The sequence below is a fragment of the Dermochelys coriacea genome, chromosome 6, assembly GCF_009764565.3.
Source record: "Dermochelys coriacea isolate rDerCor1 chromosome 6, rDerCor1.pri.v4, whole genome shotgun sequence".
NCBI classification, from domain to species: Eukaryota; Metazoa; Chordata; order Testudines; family Dermochelyidae; genus Dermochelys; species Dermochelys coriacea.
In genome coordinates this window covers 112837989-112851540 of record NC_050073.1, presented here as the reverse complement: position 1 = coordinate 112851540, position 13552 = coordinate 112837989, and positions in this window count along the sequence as shown.

The following is a 13552-nucleotide window of genomic DNA, read 5'->3' as shown; positions in this document are numbered from 1 at the left end:
TATTCTGTGTATAGTTGTGGTTATTTTTTCCAGTGTGCATTACTTTACATTTATCCACATTAAATTTCATTTGCCATTTTGTTGCCCAATCACTTAGTGATTGTGAGATCTTTTTGAGGTTCTTCACAGTCTGCTTTGGTCTTAACTATCTTGAGCAGTTTAGCATCATCTGCAAACTTTGCCACCTCACCGTTTACCCCTTTCTCCAGATCATTTATGAATAAGTTGAATAGGATTAGTCCTAGGACTGACCCTTAGGGATCACCACTAGTTACCCCTCTCCATTCTGAAAATTTACCATTTATTCTCACCCTTTGGTCCCTGTCTTTTAAACAGTTCTTAATCCATGAAAAGATCTTCCCTCTTATCCCATGACAACTTAATTTATGTAAGAGGCTTTGGTGAGGGACCTTGTCAAAGGCTTTCTGGAAATCTAAGTACACTACCACTGAATCCTCCTTGTCCACGTTTGTTGACCCGCTCAAAGAACTCTAATAGATTAGTAAGACATGATCTCCCTTTACAGAAACCATGTCGACTTTTGCACAACAATTTATGTTCTTCTACGTGTCTGACAATTTTATTCTTTACTATTGTTTCAACTAATTTGCCCGGTACTGACGTTAGACTTATCGGTCTGTAATTGCCAGGATCACCTCTAGAGCCCTTCTTAAATATTGGCTTTACAGTAGCTATCTTCCAGTCGTTGGGTACAGAAGCTGATTTAAAGGACAGGTGACAAACCATAGTTAATAGTTCTGCAATTTCAAATTTGAGTTCTTTCAGAACTCTTGGATGAATGCCATCTAGTCCTGGTGACTTGTTACTGTTAAGTTTCTCAAGTAATTCCAAAACCTCCTCTAGTGATACTTCATTCTGTGACAATTCCTCAGATTTGTCACCTACAAAAGATGGCTCAGATTTGGGAATCTCCCTAACATCCTCAGCCGTGAAGACTGAAGGAAAGAATTCATTTAGTTTCTCTGTGATGACTTTATCATCTTTAAGTGCTCCTTTTGTATCTCGATCGTCCAGGGGCCATACTGGTTGTTTAGCAGGCTTCCTGCTTCTGATGTACTTAAAAAACATTTTGTTATTACCTTTTGAGTTTTTGGCTAGCTGTTCTTCAAACTCCTTTTTGGCTTTTCTTATTACATTTTTACATTTAATTTGGCAGTGTTTATGCTTCTTTCTGGTTATTCTTCCATAAGATATACCAGACCAGCAACAAAAGTAAATTTCTGTTTCACCACAGTGGCTAACAAGAAATCAGAAAAGCAGCCTCCTTAGATATTCCAGTCCTTGTATCACCACCAAAAACACTAGACTTAATGATGAGTGGTTATTTAAAACCTATTTAATCATCCAAAGAGTGCTTCTGATTTCAAAGGACCAGCTACATACCCAGGTCAATATATAACTCAGATCTTACCCAATAATCATGCTGTTGTCAATCCTTTAGGATCTAATATCTAAAGGTTTATTTATAAAAAGAAAGGTGAGAGTTAAAATTGATTAAAGGAATCAAATACATACAATAATTGCAAGGTTCTTGGATCAGGTTTGTAGCAGTGATGGAATAAACTGCTGGCTTGTTAAGTCTCTGGTTGCTTCCAAATCATTGAAAGGTCCTCAGTCCCTTGGTTCAAATGCTTCCATTAGTATCTGTTCATAGTCCAGAGGTTAGAGCAGAAAAGAGGTACAATGGAGATGTTTTCAAGGTCTGTTATAGCTTCTGCCATGTGTAGGGAAGGCCATTGTTCTAGTTTGTGGAAAATTACAGGTAACAAGATGGAGTATGGAGTCACATGGCCAAATCACATGTCTATGCCTGCTTCGCTTAGTCATAGCAGAGGCCATTACCCATACTCTAGTTAGAACATTCACAGGAAAGTCCAACAGGTGTGAATGGGCATCTTTCATGGTCCATTGTGAGTTAAGTGTTCCTTGATGGGTCATTTAACTTGAATAGTTCCTTCACAATGTGCTGGCTAAATACCTTATGGGTGTTACCAAATGAGCAAACACATCTGAGATACAGGTACATAGTTAATATTCATAACATCAGATACCAAAATGATACATGCATACAAATATGATTATCCTCTTAAGCACATCATAACTTTTCCATAGACATCTTACTTGACACACTTTGTACAAGATTTGTTGTGATTATATAACAGTGGTAGCAACAATGATCTACATGGTCATATTTTAATCATATAACGTCACAGTCAAGAATATTTTTTCCAAATACCAAGTCTAAACTGGGGTAGGGAATTAGATTTTCTAAGGCACAAAGGGCAGGTAGTAGGTATACCATTCCCATTGAAAGTCAACAGGAATTTGGTGAAATCCAGTTGATTTTTAAAGGGACTAGGGCATCTAACTCCCATTTGTGCTTTTGAAAATCTCCCCTGCATAGTTATGGAGAGGTGTGTGATGAATTCCGTTCCTGCTTCATTTCTCTCTAATTCATATAAGACCCCTTTGTCGCTGCTCATACACTTTGTTTCTCCATTCCTACTATTCCACCTTTAGTTCCCCATACCATACAGACTCATAGACTTTAAGGTCAGAAGGGACCATCATGATCTTCTTGTCTGACCTCCTGCACATTGCAGGCCACAGAACCTCACCCACCCACTCCTGTACTGGACCCATATCCTCTGGCTGACCTACTGAAGTCTTCAAATCTTGATTTAAAGACTTCAAGTTACAGAGAATCCACCATTTCATCTAGTTCAAACCAGCATGTGACTTATGCCCCACGCTGCAGAGGAAAGCAAAAAAATCAAAATAAAAATCCAGGTCTCTGCCAATCTGACTTCTTGGGAAATTCCTTCCCAACCTTAAATATGGCAATGAGTTAGACCCTGAGCATGTAGATGAGACCCACCAGCCAGACACCTGGGAAAGAATTCTCTATAGTCACTCAGAACCATCCCCCTCTAGTGTCCCATCTCTAGCCATTGAAGATACTTGCTAATAACAGACTTGGATGGACCATATGCCACATGCAATCTCATCATAACATCCCCTCCATAAACTTATCAAACTCAGTCTTTAAACAAGTTAGGTTCTTTGCCCCCTACTACTAGCTTTGGAAAGCTGTTCCGGAACTTCACTCTGATGGTTAGAAAACTTCTTCCAAAGTAGGGCCTGCTCCTGCTCCTAAGGGCGATTCACAGTTTATTCATGTGAGACATTCACATATCATTTTAATAGCTCAAATCCTTTGATTCCTGCCACCATATTTCCATTGCTGCTTTCTGGTTATCAACTGCTATTGTGAATAATAACCAGGGTAAGATTCACTCTCTTTTTTTTAAGCTTAGGAGTGATTGGACTTTTAGGATAGGATTTTAAAATAGGGATGTTATATACATTTAACCTCCTTTTCTTGTTCTGCATAACAGGTAAATTAGATAAGGTTGAAGATCCTGGGAGCTGTTCCCACAGCAATAATAGAATGATAGATTATAAGACCAGAAGGGACCCGTGTATGCAAAATTTGTGTGATGATTTAAAAATCACTCCCCAAAGTGGTCAGCCTTACAGTTATGTGGTCCAGTGGGGAGGGATCCCTGCCCAGTGTAAGTGACTTGACTCTTGAAACGAAAACAGAAACATGCTAAATCTGGTATGAACACATTTTAAAGTAATTGGTTGGCTAATATGGTGGTTTTGTAATGCAGACAGAACCTGTAAGTCTTTGTGCAGTTATATAACCATGACAGTTAAACAATAGCTTTGAGATAAGAAGGCTCTCCTAAAATTCATGGGCCAGATACTTAGCTGATGTAAATTAGAGTAATTCCATTGGACTTCAGTGGAACGGCACTTATTGACATCAGTTGAGGGTACATATCTCCAGCATATGGTTAAGAAAATATAAGCAGCTAGGTAACAAGAATATGTAGTAAGAGAGGGAAAATGTAGTTATACTGTAAAATTGAATGCCAGAAAAAAAAACTCTCTCGAAGTCCCTGTTTATGTACATTCAGTCTACAGCATTAATTTTACATTTTGCATCCAGTCTCCATCATTTGTCTCTATGGGCCAAATCCTCAGATTATGTAAATAGGCTTGCTCCACCACTGTGATTTTGGCCCTGTAAACTCCTTTACCTCTGGTTCATCCAACTGAGTATTTCACCTGTGCAGTTCTTCACTTCCCCAACAGTTGCAAAGCGGTACCTGTTTCATACATTGAATATTCCAATGTAGAGTAGAGTACAGAAAAGTGACTTGGTAGCATTGTACAATTTTGCGTAGGAATAACTGACTACACAAGGTGCAAGGCAGTGGAGATTCTAAGCATTTGATAAAATAACTGCAATAGCCACTAACTCTCTTACTTATTGTGAGCCAGCTGGCTTGCTTTACCGTTACCACATTATCCCCCTTCTCTTTATTCCTATTTGTTTGAGTCACCCACTCATGTCTTTGGGGGCAAAGACTTTCTTTTTGCAGCATGTATGTGCAGAGCCTAGCACAATCAGGTCCTGATCCTTGATTGCCCTTAGGTGCTACTCTAATGCAAATAAATAATAATTATATGTAGTCCTCCGTGCGAACAAACCTAGTAGTTTGCATAAATGATCCTGCAACCTTGAGCAATGACTACAGAGGGCCAAATTTTGATTCCAGTTACACCTGTATAAATCCATAGTTACTCCATTGATTTCAAAGTAACAAGTATAAATTTCATTGAAGCTCAGCCCCATGGATTTACAGCGGATTGACTACAGTTTTGTTCTGTGTTTAGGTATATACAATTTATTACCTTTTTTGAAAATCACTGGCTGAAAAGGAAGAGATAAATTAAAGGCCTTGCTTTCGTTTCACTATGAGCCACATGCAGTTCTTAGTTCCACTGGTGTAAATCCTGATTGTTAGACCAATCTCTTATATACACTGGGTACTTCACTGTCATCAGAGGAGTTACTCCAGAACACGGGAATTGCCAGGCCGGATCAGACCACTGTTTGGTCTAGTCCAGTGTCCTGCCACCAACAGGGGGCTAATGCCAGATTCTTCAGAGAAGTCCAGCAGTTATGAGACAAAGTGCCCCTCAAGAATGTTTTCTCCCAATGCCTACTCATCTGATTTACCCTGAGTAACTGAGGACACAATTAATTTGATGGGAGCTATGGATGTGTGATGGCTCTGAAAATCAGGCCAATTTATTTAGGAATCTAACTATGAAATCCTGGTGCCTAACTTTGTCCACCCACTTCTGTAACGTTTGGCCAAAGTCCATTTTTAAAGCAGGGTAATGGCTTGCTGCACAGATTGCTTCCTATGCTTTTGTGCATTGTTACTTCCAGAGTTATTCAAAACATCTAAAGGAGGCTGAGGCAACTAAATCTCAGCTAACCCAAACGCCTCATTTTATAATCCACTTCCCCCTCTCCCACCCAAAAAATCCACAATTAAAGGTAATGCATGAGAAAATACAGAATAGCCCTCCCTTACACACTGCATGTCTCAGCACAGTTCTATCACCCCCAGCACCAGCTTAGAGCGCTTTCCATTAACTCATAATCTATACGGGGATACACTTGATAAGCACATACCAGTTTTCCCAGCACACCAGCCAAACCCTATGAAAACTAAAAACAATAAATTTATTGAAAGCTTTTTTAAAATAGAAGGAAATTATTACTCATTTGAATGCTGCCCATGTTAAGGTCAATGGTCTTTTTTCTGATTCTGATTGTTAATATTAGATGAAAGGACATTTCCTTTACATTGTATTTATGGACTCTAATGGCACAAGAAAGATAACAGGCACATACATTACACACCCGAAACATTTCTGAATTTTGCATTGTTTACAGCTTAGTTCATTACTCATTTTCCTTTGACCTTTAAGTTAAAGCCAGGGTTCTTCAAATATGCTGGGCCCCATTCCGCTTTCTGGACGTACACTGAACTTTTTTCACCTCATATATTTTGCGGTCCCTTGACACATTCACTGTTTGCACTGTGATTCAGTCAAAGGACCCCTGACATGCACAACTGGCATGGGCACTGATGTTAATGATTAAGGTTTGAAAATTGTCTAAGAATAGGGGGAAGATTATTTAATGTGTTTATTAAGGTAGTGCCTAAGGGTCATTCAAGAAGGTGGCTTTGTTGTGCAGGGCACAAGCACAGAGTGGTAGAGGGTCCCTGACTCGAAGAGCTTATGCTTGAAATAGACAAGACAGATACGAGGGATGTTACACACAAAGAAAGTAAATGATGTCATGGCATCAAACTGCATGTAAGATCCATTAATTGGGGAGCTTTGGAGGGCTGGGGTGAGTTTACTTGGGTGCGGATAAGCTAAATGGATAGAGAAGGGAAGGGAAGAGGGATGAAGGGGCTGGGGTAGAGGAGAAGAGGTTAGGAGGGGCAGATATCAGAGTAGCAGCTGTGTTAGTCTGTATTCGCAAAAAAGAAAAGGAGTACTTGTGGCACCTTAGAGACTAACAAATTTATTTGAGCATAAGCTTTCGTGAGCTGCAGCTCACTTCATCGGATGAATTTGGTGGAAACTACAGTGGGGAGATTTATATAAACACACAGAGAACATGAAACCATGGGTTTTATCATACACACTGTAAGGAGAGGTTTCAGAATAGCAGCCGTGTTAGTCTGTATTCGCAAAAAGAAAAGGAGTACTTGTGGCACCTTAGAGACTAACACATTTATTAGAGCATAAGCTTTCATGAGCTACAGCTCACTTCGCTGTAGCTCACGAAAGCTTATGCTCTAATAAATGTGTTAGTCTCTAAGGTGCCACAAGTACTCCTTTTCTTTTTACTGTAAGGAGAGTGATCACTTAAGATGAGCTATTACCAGCAGGAAGGAGGGGGGGAAGGAGGAAAACCTTTTCTGGTGATAATCAAGGTGGGCCATTTCCAGCAGTTAACAAGAACGTCTGAGGAACATTGGGGTGTGAGGTGGGGGGAGAAATAACATGGGGAAATAGTTTTACTTTATGTAATGACCCATCCACTCCCAGTCTCTATTCAAGTCTAAGTTAATTGTATCCAGTTTGCAAATTAATTCCAATTCAGCAGTCTCTCTTTGGAGTCTGTTTTTGAAGTTTTTTTGTTGAAGGATAGCCACTCTCAGGTCTGTAATCGTGTGACCGGAGAGATTGAAGTGTTCTCCGTCTGGTTTTTGAATGTTATAATTCTTGACGTCTGATTTGTGTCCATTCATTCTTTTACATAGAGACTGTCCAGTTTGACTAATGTACATGGCAGAGGGGCATTGCTGGCACATGATGGCATATATCACATTGGTAGATGCGCAGGTGAATGAGCCTCTGATAGTGTGGCTGATGTAATTAAGCCCTATGATGGTGTCCCCTGAATAGATATGTGGACAGAATTGGCAACGGGCTTTGTTGCAAGGATATGCTCCTGGGTTAGTGGTTCTGTTGTGTGATGTGTGGTTGATGGTGAGTATTTGCTTCAGGTTGCGGGGCTGTCTCCCGAGATCTGTGAGAGTGATGGGTCATCCTTCAGGATAGGTTGTAGATCCTTGATGATGCGTTGGAGAGGTTTTAGTTGGGGGCTGAAGGTGATGGCTAGTGTCGTTCTGTTATTTTCTTTGTTGGGCCTGTCCTGTAGTAGGTGACTTCTGGGTACTCTTCTGGCTCTGAAACCTGTCTTCTGGCTCTGTCAATCTGTTTCTTCACTTCAGCAGGTGGGTATTGCAGTTGTAAGAATGCTTGATAGAGATCTTGTAGGTGTTTGTCTCTGTCTGAGGGGTTGGAGCAAATGCGGTTATAGCGCAGAGCTTGGCTGTAGACAATGGATCGTGTGGTATGATCTGGATGAAAGCTAGAGGCATGTAGGTAGGCATAGCGGTCAGTAGGTTTCCAATATAGGGTGGTGTTTATGTGACCATCGCTTATTAGCACCGTAGTGTCCAGGAAGTGGATCTCTTGTGTGGACTGGTCCAGGCTGAGGTTGATGGTGGGATGGAAATTGTTGAAATCATGGTGGAATTCCTCAAGGGCTTCTTTTCCATGGGTCCAGATGATGAAGATGTCATCAATGTAGCGCAAGTAGAGTAGGGGCATTAGGGGCTGAGAGCTGAGGAAGCGTTGTTCTAAGTCAGCCATAAAAATGTTGGCATACTGTGGGGCCATGTGGGTACCCATCGCAGTGCCGCTGATTTGAAGGTATACATTGTCCCCAAATGTGAAATAGTTATGGGTGAGGACAAAGTCACAATGTTCAGCCACCAGGTTAGCCATGACATTATCGGGGATACTGTTCCTGATGGCTTGTAGTCCATCTTTGTGTGGAATGTTGGTGTAGAGGGCTTCTACATCCATAGTGGCTAGGATGGGTTTTTAGGAAGATCACCAATGGATTGTAGTTTCCTCAGGAAGTCAGTGGTGTCTCGAAGATAGCTGGGGGTGCTGGTAGCGTAGGGCTTGAGGAGGGAGTCTACATAGCCAGACAATCTCGCTGTCAGGGTGCCAATGCCTGAGATGATGGGGCATCCAGGATTTCCAGGTTTATGGATCTTGGGTAGCGGATAGAATATCCCAGGTCGGTGTTCCAGGGGTGTGTCTGTGCGGATTTGTTCTTGTGCTTTTTCAGGGAGTTTTTTGAGCAAATGCTGTAGTTTCTTTTGGTAACCCTCAGTGGGATCAGAGAGTAATGGCTTGTAGAAAGTGGTGTTGGAGAGCTGCCTAGTAGCCTCTTGTTCATATTCTGACCTATTCATGATGACGACAGCACCTCCTTTGTCAGCCTTTTTGATTATGATGTCAGAGTTGTTTCTGAGGCTGTGGATGGCATTGTGTTCTGCACGGCTGAGGTTATGGGGCAAGTGATGCTGCTTTTCCACAATTTCAGGCTGTGCACGTCGGGGCAGAGTGATTCATGTGTTAGACAAGGGTCACATTTTCAAAGAGGATGGAGCCAGAACTTCAGTGACTTCAGTGGAGCTATGCCAGTTAACACTAGTGGAGGATCTGGCCTGTGCCATTCAGTTGAATGTGCACTGCTTTGCATGTCCAAAACAGCTGCCCTGTGCAGCTTTGCAGATGTTTAGAACTGTGTGTTTGAGAAGTAAATTCTATCACTTGCTTGATCACTTGACAGGGTTCAAAAAGTTGCACATGTACATGCTCTTTTTTAGATATAGTCCAGTGGAAATGTGGCATTCAGCTAGTGAAGACACCCTTCTACCAGAGTACATGGTCCTGGACCTTACTGTTTGGTCTGTAGTGTAAGAGAAGTACCTCACAATCTACTCTTGATGGTACCATTTCGAATGCCTCAGAAATTGCTATCTTCCAATCCTCCGGTGTTGATGCCTCTAAAGATGCTTGTGTGCAAAGGCCAGTGGCTTTTTGTTGATCTAGGGAAAAAAACAGACATGAATTTGGAAGTTGGGGCAATATCCAGAAATGCATCACTGCTGAAAGGGCGCAAATGCATTTAGATTCTGCCAAACCTTCAGCCATCTGTGAAGTTACTCCAGATGGGGGTGTCAAGAATATAGTTTGGCCTGAAGTGTTCTGTTATGTGACCCTCTCCAGTCCTGCCTCACTTTTGCCACTAACTGCCATTGCTTTATGTTCCTCTCCCAAAGGATACAGACATGTGACTCTATCTGAAGTTACCATTGGCTCTGCTTCCTCTGTCAGCTCACAAGACTGCTTGGTATGTTGCTACTCAAGATTATGCCCAGTGTTCCTTGTTAAAGTGGCACACTCTTTCCTGCTGAAATCCCAAGGCTCTGCTCCCATTTCCCTGGTAGTCCCAACTATTCCCTCCTCCCAACTCTTCCAAGGTTATGTCATGGTTTGGTTTCAGCAGAAATTTTGCTGACTGGTAGCCAAATTCATTCCTGCATAGCCCCCATTACTTTGAAAATGGAAAGAATTTTGGCCCTCTCTTTCTATGGGGAGATGATAGTATCCTGCCAGGACCTTCACAGAATCTTTCCTGTTCTCATGAAAGCAGAGAAAGAATTTTTAATCTTCATGACTGACTCAGTGGCAATTGGAAGATTCAAAAATGTTCCTTCCGCTCCATGGTAACTAATGTTAGTATGAACAGATTGCTTAGCCCATACTCTCTCACACACAATTTGTTTCAGAGTAGCAGCCGTGTTAGTCTGTATTCGCAAAAAGAAAAGGAGTACTTGTGGCACCTTAGAGACTAACAAATTTATTAGAGCATAAGCTTTCGTGAGCTACAGCTCACTTCAAAACACAATTTGTTGAATACATGAATTAACCCAGGCATTTTCTGGCTCTCTCTGTTCCCTGATGTTGTAGTTATTATTTAGCAATCAGATCTAAATGTTTGATTCTGGGTTTCATTCAGTACTAGTATTACTGTAAAAGTAAAAATCTAGATCTGTCAACATCATACAGGCATGAGATACTCTCATATTGCTTTCTGATCCTGCCCTGTGTGCACACAATATGCAGTTCAGTAACAATATACAGCAACATTCTCCATTCTTAAATAGTCCTAAAGCAGGCAAAACTCTCATCAAAGTTTCAGTCTCAGGTAAAGATTTAAAACTGTCAAGATTTTGAGATTTGGTGAGTTAAAAAAAAAACCAAGGTGGTGTGGTATTGGCATGCCTGTGGGATACCTGCTGCTCATCCCAAATGAGTGATTGTGACAGAATATTGTATCCACAGTATTGTAATGTTTGTGTCCACAGTATTGTCATGTTTGTACAAGATATACCATGTGAGGTATCATTTAAAAACTAATAACTTGTTGATCAATCATATCATGGTAAAATGTACATAGCAACATTATATGTAAAGTTATGAACATATGCTGAAATCTTGGCCGTAATATGTTTCCCAGATGAATCTGGAGAGTGGCTAAACCAGTTTGTCAGAGACAACAGACAAGCAGATGCCTCAGCCAGGTGTCAACAAGGCTGATGGACCATTACCTGATAAGTAAAAAGAAAAGGAGTACTTGTGGCACCTTAGAGACTAACAAATTTATTAGAGCATAAACTTTCGTGAACTACAGCTCACTTCATCGGATGCATTTGGTGGAAAAAACAGAGGGGAGATTGATATACACACACAGAGAACATGAAAAAATGGGTTTATCATACACACTGTAAGGAGAGGAGTACTTGTGGCACCTTAGAGACTAACAAATTTATTAGAGCATAAGCTTTCGTGAGCTACAGCTCACTTCATCGGATGCATGATCACTTTAGATAAGCCATCACCAGCAGCGGGGAGGGAAAGGAGGAAAACCTTTCAAGGTAGGCTATTTCCAGCAGTTAACAAGAATATCTGAGGAACAGTGGGGGGTGGGATGGGGTGGGGGGGAGAAATAACATGGGGAAATAGTTTTACTTTGTGTAATGACTCATCCATTCCCAGTCTCTATTCAAGCCTAAGTTAATTGTATCCAGTTTGCAAATTAATTCCAATTCCGCAGTCTCTCGTTGGAGTCTGTTTTTGAAGCTTTTTTGTTGAAGGATAGCCACTCTTAGGTCTGTAATCGAGTGACTAGAGAGATTGAAGTGTTCTCCAACTGGTTTTTGAATATTTATATTTTGAATATGTTATAACATTCAAAAACCAGTTGGAGAACACTTCAATCTCTCTGGTCACTCGATATATAGCCTACCTTGCTTGTCACCATGAAAGGTTTTTCTCCTTCCTCCCCCCCCCCCCCCCGCTGCTGGTGATGGCTTATCTTAAGTGATCACTCTCCTTACAGTTTTCAGAGTAGCAGCCGTGTTAGTCTGTATTCGCAAAAAGAAAAGCAATACTTGTGGCACCTTAGAGACTAACAAATTTATTAGAGCATAAGCTTTCGTGAGCTACAGCTCACTTCAGTGTGTATGATAAACCCATTGTTTCATGTTCTCTGTGTGTGTATATATCAATCTCCCCTCTGTATTTTCCACCAAATGCATCCGATGAAGTGAGCTGTAGCTCACAAAAGCTTATGCTCTAATAAATTTGTTAGTCTCTAAGGTGCCACAAGTACTCCTTTTCTTTTTGCGAATACAGACTAACACGGCTGCTACTCTGATACCTGATAAGTGGCCATTCTTTGGCAAGCAAGTGGGTAGGGACAAAAATCTACATCTGAGCAAAGAAACAGCATGAAGTTTCCTCTCTTCACCAGACTGCCTATTGCCTTGCTTCCAGCTGGAAATGCTTCTCAAAGTGGGAACAGGATTATAAACAGATGCAGCAGACACCCGAAGACACCCCTCTTCTCTCTCTGTGTCTGTCTCTGGCATACTCTTGGTGGGGGAGGGGTCCTGACCTGAGAGTTTGGTCAGTAATCTGCTGGAGCGTGTGATGTGAAACTTTACTTGAAACTAATATAGTTTGTTAAATTAGGCACTAGATGTAAATGTATTATCTTTATATTTCTTGTAACCATTTCTGACTTTTATGCCTCATTACTTATACTCACTTAAAATCTCTCTTTGTAGTTAATACAGTTGTTTTATTGTTTTATCTAATCCAGTGTGTTTAAATTGGAGTGTCTGGGTACTCTATTTAAAATAAACAACTGACAAATTATTCCCTTAAAGCAGTCCAGGCTGGAGGCTACAGCAGCAATGCATTGTGAAGGGCACCCCAGGTTAGACAGGGGTGACACAGCTACTGATTAGTCTGGATTGTGCCCTGTTATGTCCCAGTGATAATTAATCCTTTATACTTCACTCTGGTTTATGCTACAAAATTTACAGTGAAGCCATGCTGGAAATGTTTTGCAGGATTATAATATACTGTAAAGGTGTCATTTTTCATAACCCTATAAAACGAGGGTGACTTAGTACTGGGAGTACAAGTATACAGCCCATAAAAGGGAAGAAAAATTACAAGTAATGCATTTTAGAAATCTCCAAATAATAAATAAATAAATAAATAAATAAAATTCAGAAATAAAAATATCTCAAAATATCTTTACTCTCCACCATGCCTTTGTGATTTTTTGTTCTAATATCTCACCATCTGCCATGGATAGAAACAAATGCTGTGTACAGCAATGGAAAAGGGTGATTCCCAACTCCCCAGTGTGAGAGAGCCCACATTATTAACTCTAAAGCTGTAGTTTTCAACCTTTTTTATTCAGAGACCTACCCACCCCATTTAGCAATATGGGGAAGTATCACAGGGTGGAATGGATCCTTTAAGAGAGCTGAAGAAAGCTGAGGGCCAGGGAAGTGGCAGAGGGGTTTATAGATACATAGATTCATAGATACTAAGGTCAGAAGGGACCATTCTGATCATCTAGTCCGACCTCCTGCACAACGCAGGCCACAGAATCTCACCCACCCACTCCTATGAAAAACCTCACCTATGTCACCTATGTTTGACTGCTGATGTCTCAAAACTGGAGGATAGACAGCACTGGGAGCATGTTCTACTCTTTCCTGCAGAAGGAAGGACCCCAGGTAAGAAGACTGGGGACTTCCTGCTGAGATGAGCAGGGAAGGACTCTAGCTAGAAGGCACTGGACTAGCTGCTTGATTAAAAAGCAGGCTGATCCTGAAAAAGGACCCTGGGA